Genomic DNA, 12,686 nt, shown 5'->3' on the forward strand with positions numbered 1-12,686 from the left:
GATTTACCTTGCGTTTTTTTTAATCATCCCGATTAAAAAGGTGGGCAAAGTCAGAAGGTGAACTATTAATGAAGTGTTTGTGTAAGGAGATCTAATGCAGAGGTTAAATGTTTAAAAAAGAAGTCGGGTTGGACTGGACTGCTGTGATTCACAAAATATGACTGAGTAAAATTTCCAGGGTGTTAACAGATCATTTGAAAAAAACAAAAACACATGTTTAACATGATGGAGCCTCATTTAAAAATGTAAATAGACAATCAAACCGTCCACTTCTAACGAAAGCCACAGTCACTCAAACACACAGATACTAGCGACCTCCGGTTAAATGCTTTGCCCAGGGGCACATCCGTATGTGACAGGGAATTTATTGAATTTTTTTAATAGGTTTTTTCTTACAGGAATGTAAGTTGTGAGAGAGGGGGAAGACATGCTGCAAACGCTGACGTCGTTGGCCGTGTCTCGCTCGCGCCCGGTATGATACACCGAGGGTCGCGCGCTCTACCGTTGCACATATGACTCGAGTGATTTTCCACATTCTCATTGAGTTTAAGTCTACTTTGATATGAGGCTTAAGTAGTATTTCAGTGATTCTTGAGAATAGGGACAAAACAGGTCCTATGGATAAAGCACAAAATTTGAATAAAATATACACAAAATATAATTTTTTCAAATATCTGACTCAACTAACCTGAGTCATGTGAGCACAACAATGTATATTTTCCTGGTATTTGCTGAATATTTTTTTATTTTAAACATTGTAGTCGGTGGATGATGCTTGTAAAAGCCCTTGTCCAGGAGCAGAAATCAATACATTATAATAGTTTAAAATAATTAAAGAAATACTAAAATTATATATTGTGACAATTAAGTATAAGTAGTCATATAAATAATTATAGAGGTATCAATAAATTGAATTAAAAATCATTTTTATATATTTTCCAACTCCGTTGAAATTTGTCCCTAGTTTTTGTCAACACCGTCAGAAATGAAAAGAATGTAAAAAAAATCAGGCATTATTGTGGGGCACCAGAACTTCTGAGGACCCCATGACCTCTTCCTTTCTTTTCCTTTGCTAGGAGGGCTAGTTAGCTCTGGTTAGCTTAAGTTATTCTTTAGTTTTTTCTTCTGTTTTATTCCTAAATTGCTTGTCACAACCATGATGTGTCAACTCCATAACTGATAATTTACAAAACTTTGATAAAATTTTGTGAAATAAAAGCTTAATTTTGGTATAATGTAAAGATTTCATGGACCTGATGAGCTACAATATGGCCTCCTTCAGAATAACATCATATAAATTGAGGTAGTTTGGCTTTTTGTCAACTCCGTCAGATGTCAACTCCATCAGAGTTTTTCTGACTCTTTCAGTGAAATTGTTGTCAAATCTCACTTAAATGTGCAGTTAATTCATTTTTATGTATTTTACATAAATTGCATTACTTCACATGTACCAAGTTTTTCATTTTATTCACTAGTTTGTCACCACCTTCAGTTCTGTCAACTCCGTCATGCAGTGTCAACTCCATCAGATGGACTTTTTGTTGTTTTTGGTTTTAAATAATCTTTCTTTTGTTTCTTGAGAAGCATTTGTCTGTAAAATGAGTAAAAATATCACTAATAGGGTCATTAAAAATGATTTTTTATTTATTTTTGTCAGATGGTGATGACAACTTTCTAGGTCAGGTCGATTAAAAATAAAAATAAAAAATTAAAAATGTTGCAACTGGGAGCCTGCACCTTAGCATCTTTACATTTCCTAAACATTATTTGTCATATTTGCATACATAAGGTTGAGAAATAACAAAAAAAAATTATGGGAAAATTAAAACCCATTTTGTCCCTATTCTCAAGAATCACTGATTTAATATAACCGGTTAATAAATGTATTATTTCACAACAACAACAACAACAAAAAACGTACCCAGAATTTTAGGTTTTTGTAGATGAGGATATACCAAGTTGATAGTTGTTAGGCTAGTCACTTAGTTTGCGTAATGTAGCTAAAAGACAGCATTACCATTACAAGACTGACCAGTGGTGTCTCTTCGGTTTTCACACCATGACTGTTGGCAGAACGCGGTTTTCATGTAAAACAACTAAAAAAGATTAGAGTGTTTCAACCAGCCAACTGATTAGTAGGAAGCGGGGAAAGACCCATGCTGTGCCAAAAAAAATAAATAAATAAAAATAAAAATCCATTCACTGTTGTATTTACATTTACAGCCGAGTTAATGTCGTTAAATTGGTGTCGACTGTATGGCGGGAATTTTCAGCAGATTTGAGAGCAACTTCTATATATCTACAGGAAACATTGAGGGCGACTCCATGACAGCTGAGAGAAATGAACACCTTCAGCCCCAGACCTCCTACAGCCAAACAGGCATTTTTAGAAACACTCACTGAAATGTTGTATACATATAGACGGCAGAGGTATTTTAATTGTATTATTATTGAAAAGTATATCTAATTTTACCAAATCTTTGCTCATATTATGGAATAAGATCTTCTTCAGTCTTTGCATATAACAAAGAAAAATCTCAGTTCTTACTTTTTTTTCCACCTGCCCTCACAGGACAAGGTTCCTTCATCACTTCCTTTTCATGTCCTTTTGTGCTCTTAACATGCTTCCTTCTTTGTCTCTCTCTCTCACACACACACACACACACATGCAGCAATTCAGAAGCTTCTCATTTTCCCACTGGGCCTGATGAGCCTCTGTGCATACAAACTGCTGTAAGGCTGTCATCAGACAAGTGTTGAAAACACAGGTATGATGAAATGATGTTCCTGAGGGATGAAATCAATTAGCACGTCTCAGCACCATTCCACCCCTGACAGCGTGGTGCAAAGGTGAGCAATCAGCCGTCAGCTGTGACAGCTCAGCAACATGTCCTCCGACGTTCCCACTCCGACACCATCCTCTCTTCATGCTCAGCGTCAAACCCATCACACAGTGAAAACAAGAAAGATTCTTTGCACCAGAACTGGTTTTAAAGGAAGCAGAGAGCAAATAATTGAAACACAGCTTTCAGGGGTTTTTTAAGCTTTGAACAGTTCTACAAATAAATCCTGGTGCCAGGCATATTTTGAGCAATTGTTTAGTCTTTAAGTAGCAGTTTTCCTCTATTAAATAAAAAAAAAATAGTCCACATCTCTGAAAATGCCAGTCTAACTAAAAATAATTTTCAAAAGATATTAAAAAAAAGCTCTAATGTTAGTCCATTAATGTTCCACCAGTTCTCTTTGGAGTATGTCAACAACGTGACGATGGTCACTGTCCTCTGATTGTTGCAGGACCCACAGGTCACTGTGAACCTTCACCCCGGAACTGCTTCTGTCGTTTATTGTTCTATTTTCTCCACTTTCTACTGTACTTTGAGCTTCCATTTTAGCAGAGCAACCTAAAATTTTCAGCACTTTCCAACAAACGTTTTAACAATAAAGGCCAACTGGTTTGTTCAGAGAACAATCGATCGCTCTCAGCAAAGAGCATGTGCTTTGGAACTCAATTAATGATTCAGCTGAACAGAACCAACAAAATGTTTAAGTGGCAGCAGGTAAATAAATACAAACACAACCACTTTCTTACATACATGTAGAAATATAATTTCTGTCCAAAACTAGTGATTTATGTTGGACTCCAGTCATTTTAAGCACGCCGAGGTCTGGACTTTGACTCTTCTTACATTTGTATTTGCAAAAACTAAATAAAAAAATGAACATTTATAATTTTACAACCGCTTTAATGCACTGATTAGAGTTGGTTGATCTCATAAACCCTAATGTAAAACTTTGTTGCATTAAAACATTTAAAAAAGTTAAAGGAACACAAATACTTTTGCAAGCTACTGTGAATAAGATGTAGTGTCCAGTTTAAATCCGACGCAACCAGACGGCTGTAGCAGGTGATTTCACCTTTGACCCCACATTGACCAGATGAGTACCACAACCTACCCCCTCCTGCACCTTCATTAAAGCCACCTTTTGCTCTCCTCCTTTTCTCAAACCCACCCTGCTTTGCATCTCTGTCTGCGTCTTCTTCCTCATCAGTATCATAAACCGGGTGGCCCAGGCGACCCCCGTCTCTAGGCAACCGGATGGAGCAGCGAGGCGTTGAAAGGATTGCAGGTGATTGCAGCAGCGTTAGACTCAGCAACAGCAGGGGCAGTGGGTTTTCGCTAACACACACACACACACACACACACACACACACACACACACACACACACACACACACACACACACACACACACACACACACACACACGCACACACACACACACACGCAACTCCACACACATGCCTCTGTGAAGCCGCCTACCAGAAAAAGGGTGTCTCTCGGGTCACAATTAAGTGATGATGCAACCTACAAGCAGCTATTGTGTCTGACAGCAGCTCATACAGGCAGACTACAGGAGACGCTCTAGACTACTGGTGTGTTCTTCCTGGGAAGACAAGAACATCTCTCCTGACACTTTGTTAGAGCCTGTGGTGCCAAATCCATCCCATCGATCCGCAGTTCGTGTTGTTCTGTTTCTGTTTATGAGCATCAGAATTACAGGAAGCTTGCGTAGCCAGACCCTTCATGGGGTTCAGTAGCATTTTGGGGGCTCTAGTTGAATTTATTTGATCATTATTTGACAGGATGGTGGGTTGTTGATCACCACAGTTTGCATCTATGACTGAGGCCTCCATATACGGATCTCCCTCTCAACCCCTCAGCCACCGCCTCAAAGATTTTCTTTTTATATCATTCTGAGAAACCCTACAACTCTTAAAATAAACAGAATGATGTAATCAGTCATCAGCACATCAGTCATAGCACCACTTTCTATTTCCAACATACTCATTGCTTCGTGTGTCTGACCAACACCCAACGTCCGACATTGGATGCTTAATGGATGTAAAGCACTCATTGAGCCACTGGGGGGCGCACAGCAGCCTGGCTGAGACGTGACAGTAAACACTTCATCGTCGCTGAGTAATTTAATCATTGCACAGAAACCAAAGTTCAGCTTTGAAAACCAAACCAGATATTTTTAATCTCGGCCATGTTCTCAGGTTTCCTCAGTCGCATAAGTTACAGATTTAGAGCTCTTTGCATATTCTTTGGCCAACATGAAAACGTGCGACTCTACTGCCCCTTGTGGTCAGTTTTTCAACAACGTTCTTATCCCTCAGTGAGAGCCGAGAGAGCCGACGATGAAAAAAAACAACAACAGGAAACTGTCTGGGAAACAGATTCATTTTTGAAACATCTATTTAAATTAGAATATAACTAACACACCATTAAGTCCACGAAGAATTCTCCAAAAGTCTTACACAGTAAATAAACAAGAAAACTAAACCAGGTTACATAATGTGTCTCTGCTTCGTTCAGGATTTATCATCTCTTGGTATGAAATATTTTTTAAACCAGTGACAGCCTGGAAGACGTAAGAGATGATAACATAACTATGTTATGATGAAACATTTGTCAAATAGGTTGAAAACCGACAGATAAAAAAATAGTGAAAAAAAATCGTCTCTTCAGTCTCCACTAGAGGGAGACAGAGTCAAGCAGAAAATGGTTTTTTATTAGGTTGAGTAAGAGATTCTAAAAGGCTTTTTAATTACAAAATTTAGCTGCAGCACGTGTAAAGTATTTTACAAGCATTTGTGGTTTTTAAACAGTATAAGCCTTATTTACTGAAGAGTCCTGACAATTTTTTTTCTGACGTTGATTTTTCACGTCTACAGTTTCATTTTTGATATGGTTTTCACTTTCTTGCTGTTCTGATATTCTGATCATTACAAATAGACGCAATACCAAACCGAAAACATTTTTTGGAGTATTTTGTGTGACATACTGCCTTTTAAAAGTGTTTATACTCCTTGAATCTTTGAATATTTTAGATTTTTTGGATATTTCAGAAATGGAGTTTCTGGCACATTATGGCACACCATTTCAACAATATAAATGGTCGTCTTGTGATAAATAACACGGTAGTTCATAATGTTATGATTCAGTCTATTTCACTACACTTAGAACACAAAACCTCCCTCTAGGATTGACTTTTTTTACACTCTCAGTTGTCAGAGTTGTGGAGACGAAAATCTTAACACCAAAAATTGCAAGTCTCTCTCTTTTTTTGAGAGAGAGACTTTGGTTCCTTTCGAGTACAGAGTACAAAGTTCACGCTCTAAAGCTCTCGACTCTCCTTCAGGTGATCATTTAGATAGTCTCTTTCTGAAATTAGGATGCCAGTGCAGGTTTGGTGAGCTTCTATCGGCCTGCGGGCTTGTAGACAAGCAGCACACGGAGTTCGTTCGGAGCGGAGTCATGCATTATTCACCGAACATTTTCATAAAGCACAATGGGTGAGAACAGTGCCAGAAACGTCTGCGTTGGGTTTCTGTGTCTCTGAACCTCCCTCTGAATTTCTCTACCACGGGAGGTTGTTGTCACCGCTCACTCAGCAGATGTTGATGGATTGTAGGCAAGAGCTCGGATTCTCAACACCAATATAGAGAGAACAAAGGGAGGGCTGTGTAGTTTTCGATGGGCATTTATCTTTGTAACTGAAGGTTCAGTTTACCATACCACCAACTTTAAGTTGAGATTTGAAGGAATGGACATTGAAAAACAAACTCTTAGTTTATCGCCATTTTCTTGTGATTATGAAGTTTTGCTAAAAGTCATTATAGACGATAACAAGCTCCGAGGAGTTTGTAAAAACAGATTCTACACCAAGATTGATGCATGAAAACGAATGCAAAGTGAATTTAAAAAAAGTACCAAATTCCGATTAATTCTCATCTCTTTTCAGTGCTCCTTCTGGCCATTCTCCAATTAAAATGGATTGTCTCTGGTAGAATTTCAAATGGGCCAATCAGTGAACAGAAGCAGACATTGTGATCGATGACGTTGCTTTTCTGTGCTGTTTTAAAATTGTAATCTGCCTGATGTTTTAACAATGGCAGCGGTGGAACTGAACAAAGCCGTTAAAAATGTTTAATATCAGCAGCTGGCTCATTTGTGGGTGGTTGTCCACAGTCATAGGCAATTTCATAAGCTTCAGAGCATCGAACCGGCGAATTAAAGATCAAGGCCAAACGTTAGCAATTGGGTAAAATTTTAAATCTAGACACAGGGTGCTGTGGTGGTGCAGGGGTTAAGCACACCTGGCATAAGGAATCCTTAGTCCCTGATGTGGCTGACGCAGGTTCGATTCCCAGCCTGGTGACCCTTGCTGCATGTCTTCCCTTTCCCTCTTTTTTACCTGTCTTACCACTAGAGCCAAAAACACCTTACAACAACAAATCTCAACACAGTCCACCCCCCAGGGTGAAGTCAATTCTCAATAGCCAGACTAAGCACAGCCTACATCCTTAGAGGAGTGAGACCATCTTCTAGTAAACTCCTGTGAACAAGTAACGCTGATCTTTTATAAGTGCTACAATCATCATTTCTCTTTCCAGCAAGAGGTGTAACACCAAATTTCAGACTCAACAGGTTCAGAGGTCATTCTGAAGGTTCAAGTTGATAAGAGATGTTTATAAAAGATCAGCGTTGCTTGTTTACAGGAGTTTACTAGAAGATGGTCTCACTCCTCTAAGGATGTAGAACATCTTTTCTTACAACTGAATCTTTGCTGTCAAAGATGTTGACAAAGATGTCAAAGATGTTTGGGTGAATGATGAGGTGTTCTTTGTTTTTAGCAATAACAGTCTGGAATCTATTTTTTTGTACATTTCATATTACATTCCAAAAGATCTAATATCCCCTTTGTGATGCTTTGCTGGTTAAAATCTGAGTTTTTATGTCCAGGCTCTTTTTTTTTTTTACTTACTGAGTGTTGTCGTTGTTTTGGATGGAAATGAATGATTCCATCCAAAACAACATGGAAGCTTACACTGCAGCCCTTACATACAAAAATTCACATCAAAGATGTTCATCAACTTTATTCAAATTTGTCCCCACACACTATGAAAATTGTTTGTGTTACTTGACATAAATTTGCATGTGTTTCTCTCCTGGCTGGCAGCTGTGTGCTTGTGCGTGTGTGTGTGTGTGTTGTGTGTGTATGTGTGCGCGCACGTCCATGTATGTGTGTGGAAAGAGGCCCGTAGTGTTTACAGTGGCTAGAAAATCCGCCTCCTGAATCCGGCCCTACGTCTCTTGTTTCCGTGTGTTTGCTTTCTTTGTTTTTCTTGTATCTTTTTTTTTTTGTTTTGCCAGCTCCATCCACACACACACACACACACACACACACACACACACACACACACACACACACACACACACACACACACACACACACACACACACACACACACACACACACACACACAGCTGCGGAAAGATACTGCCCATCCTGGTGATTCTTGTTTCTCTGCAGCTTGATTCAAACGCATGAGCAGCAGGCGGAAAGAGATAAACACATCAGCTGGCGGCTATCAGTTTTTTTTTGTTTTTTTTTTGTCTTGTTTTGTTGGTTTGGTTTCTTTCTAAGGTGTTGTTTTGCTCCAGTTAAATGGGGTGTCATGAAATGATTTTTTACACAACAGAGATGCTCATTTGTGTTATTTGAGATGACCAGGATCTGTAGCGATGAAGCCAAACAGTAAAGTTAAAAACTGAGGTCAACTTGTTTGGTCAATTTATTTCCCTTTTCAAATATTCAAAGTCGTTGTTTATCATGGGTTTTATAGAATACACTGCACAAGACTCCACTGCTGAAGAGACAGACAGCAATGACAAGAATGTCAAAGGACGTTTTCCTTTGTGTTAGAAAACGTCTGGTGTGAAGTGAGAAGAAACGTTCACTCAGCCAACAGAGGGAGAAAAAAATCAGCAATGTTTGTTCTCCAGCCTGCATTCAGTCTCCATGGTAACCAACTTCTTTACTGACCGACTGAGCAGTCGCACCAGATCTGAGACCAGACCTGAGATCAACAGTAAAGGCTAAATCCAGATCTTATTTAGACATGATTCAATCTTAATTTCACAACCCAGAATTAGATGTAGATGGAGCCAGTAAGTTAGGTAATAAACCTTTTCATCGTTAGGATATTTCTGATGGGACTCTCTAAATCATTCCACTTCATTACACAGAACTAATGTCTAGTGTTGCTCTGATCCTTTCATTCATGTTTTAGAAATCCTCCAATCTCCCATGGCAACCATTCAGTGTGGAAAACACCCCGGTGGACCTGGTGACGCCTTCAAGGATGAAGCTCCTCTTCACAGCTGAAGTTTCCAAGCAGAACTTCTGCATTAAAGAGCAGCCCTCCCCCACTCAGCTCCTTCAGACTAGCCCAGCAGCAATGAGCAAACACCTGGTGGAACTGATCATCTGTTGAGCTCATTATTGGAGCTACTTTTCAATGCAATGCTGGTGAAAACGTTGTTAAAGGATTAATGGAGGAGCCATGTTGTAGTGACTTCTTTCTGAAGGCAGAGCTTCAGAAAGGGCAGGAGTTTTTAAAGAGACAGAGACCTAATTTTGAGGTGTTAAATTAGGAAGTGACACTTATTTGAACTTGATACATTCAGCATTTTTAGAACAACTGAAGTTCACATAGTTACTTGATTATTCTATAACATGTCACTATGTGCCTGGAAAACACATAATAATGCTCTTTTAAAATTTATCCAGTTAAATTGTAAGCTGTTGGTGCTTTGTATGTCTACATTCCTATTGATTTTATTGAATTTGCCTTTCAGATAATGTCTCCAGAATACCTTTAACTGCAGTTTATGTACCACCACTAACATTTATGCCACAATCTGAGGGGTCTTAGAGGATTTTTGTATCTTTCAGCCATGTACCCAGCACACTGTAGTTCCACTGAGATGAACTGATAATTCCATTGGTTTAAATCAGCTCTCACTTTTTGGATCTCGTGACTTTTGTGTGCATTGATTTTGATAGTCTCCTCCCCCAACAGGATGTGTGCTGGATGCCTGTTCGTGTCAACAACACAAAGCCATGTCCAGGCAGGCCGAGCTGGTTGAGGTTGAGTCTGTGGAACTGAGAGCTCAGGTGACTCTTCCCTCGTGCAAGGAATGTTTGTGTGAAAATGTCAAGCTCTCTTTAGCTAAAAGCGACGTAAACCTTTCTGTCTGGAGCATCACTTCAGGAAGTCGCTTCTACTGCAGCCTGAAACAGCATGGGAGTGTGAGCTCAGGTTTCATTTGTTAGCATGTATTTACATACGACACTCACACAAACCCGAACATGTAAAATGATTCACAAAAGCACACAATTCACGAAATTTTAGAGGTGGCACACGGCGTATGAACGACAATAACAAAAATGGGATTTTGACATAAACCGTAGGTATCTGGTGGATTGTTTTGGAGTAGCTAGAGGTGTGCAGATCACTCTTTGAACTATTTGTTCTCATACACACTTGTTGGAACTCCCAGTCTTAGAGTTTAGTTATTCAGAAGTGGCTTCAAAAGAAATTCCAAATGTATGTTCTCTCCGTTTTAGAAGGTTTTTGCACTCTGTGTGCAGTTGAACAAATAATTTTAATGCTGGCAAAGAGAAAATATCAGCTGCAGTCAATCATGATGACTAATGAGTGGATAACATGCCTGCATTTGGCTCCGTCTCCAGAGGAAGGTCTCAGCCCCCTCAGAGTGATTCTTAAAGATTTGAATAAAAAACAAAATATGGACTGATTTAAAAATATATCATGTTTACAGTTCACATTTGTAGCAGAAGAGGTGAGCATGTGGGATAGGCCCATGAAATTCTTTCTAGAATGTAGAAAATTGTATATTTCCAAAGCTTGTCAAGGGCGAGCTTTTAAACCAGGAGCGCTTGATATTTCTGTCCACTAGGGGGCAGCACACCAATCATTCAGGCACAGAAACACCCCAGGTCCCACACACTTTGATCTAAATCGTTTTTTTTGTTGTTTTTGTTTTTTATCAATAAGCTTCTCACTGTTTGAAATACACAAGATATCAAATCTGTAGAAAGCTGCAAGGAATATTGATTATGGTGTTTCCCAATTATCAAACTTGAATATTTAAAATAAATATAAAAATATACATAAAGTCATTGATCATATTTGCCACTGAAAACCTCGATGAAAATACACAAAAGAAAAACGATAACCAAGCTACAGAGTAACTGATACTGAGGTTAATGAATAAAACTATTCAGAATAATTTCTCACTATAGTTTCTGACATATAACACATAGCCGGTCTACCTGTTGCAGAGGCGAAAAAAGAAGAAAAAACCCCTAAAACACTACAAACCCCCTGAAGACGCTCGATAAAACCGAGGTAATGAGCTGAAAACAACAAACCAGACTCGGTTTGACATCGGAGGGTATCTCCCTCCGCCCATCAATGGCATCTTTTGCTTCTCGCGGAGTCTTTCGGGCTGTTATAATATAAAATATTGATCAATGCAACACTGGAATGCAGCTCTCCAGAGAGCGCTAAAAGACAAGAGCCACTGCGAGGAATGTCAATAAAGCCTCCCGGTTTCTGCGCTGCACACTTCAGAAAATGACTGTTATCGCCGAGGAGACTGGAACCTATAACAACAACTCACGGGATGTACTTAAAAAAAAATTGTTCCAGGTGCGGCTTTCAAAATAACAGGGCTGGAGTGAGAGCGCGACAGGATGTTGTCATAAGCATGCCACCGCACGCGCCCCAACCTGGATGTTGAGACACTTTGGGAGATGAAATTCCTATCAGCTCAGAGTTCCCGGTGAGACACGAAAACCAACAGCGTCAGTCAAGCTGATGGAGGATCGTATTTACGGTAATGAGCAGACAGACAGTGGCATGTTTGCTGAAAGTAAACATGATATTGCAGGGCGAGGGGACGGCTGTAATGAAGGCTTGTCTGTCAGAGCAGAAGCGATGCTTATGCTGGAGGGGAAAAACGCCAATCACGGACGCTTTAATCGTCACTCTCGTTTCCTCGGTGCGGGGATACAAAACCGCGGTGAACTATCACGAAACCGCATAAATTCTGATCACAGCATAAGCAAAAATAAATTCCCTTACAAATGCTAAGTTTTTTCACCTATTATTTATTTGATAATAAATTATAAATGTATAAATACAATAAACGATGATCATTTTGGTCAAATAGTTCAAATTCCGTTTCATTAGACCACAAGAAATGGTTCCAAAATGAAGATATTTCTGCCTTTGTGCCTTTGCAAACTGTAATCTGGCTTTCTTCTTAAGTAGCTGCATTTCCACTGACCACATAATTGCATAATTTGACATTTACAAAATATGCTTGATGACAAATTCGAAAAACAAAACAAAACATAACTTTAAAAAAAATACATTTTGGCACCAGGATGAGAGTTTTTTTTAGCCAAATCGAAATTGGTTTATCTCACAAAACTGCAATGGATCCATTTCTTTCCCCGTAACAAGTCACATGGTTAACAGCCGGATGTTACTACTTGTGCAAACAACGAAGAAGAAGATGACGGGAAGTAGTTACAGGCTGATGCAGCATGGTTTTTAATGACTTATGTGTGTAAACAAACTTATTCACCTGTAATTTTAATTGCGTTTCTTATTTAATAGAAACATTGTAATTAAAAACTTGTGATTTTTCGACATTAATCGAATATCGACAAAGCTTTGCGTATGTTACTCTTACCAGCTTCAGCAGCATCTTCACAAGGTTTTTGCATTTTGTTCTGTGG

This window comes from Poecilia mexicana, unplaced genomic scaffold (assembly GCF_051168715.1).
Source record: "Poecilia mexicana isolate PSO_F unplaced genomic scaffold, ASM5116871v1 scaffold_6, whole genome shotgun sequence".
Lineage (NCBI taxonomy): Eukaryota > Metazoa > Chordata > Actinopteri > Cyprinodontiformes > Poeciliidae > Poecilia > Poecilia mexicana.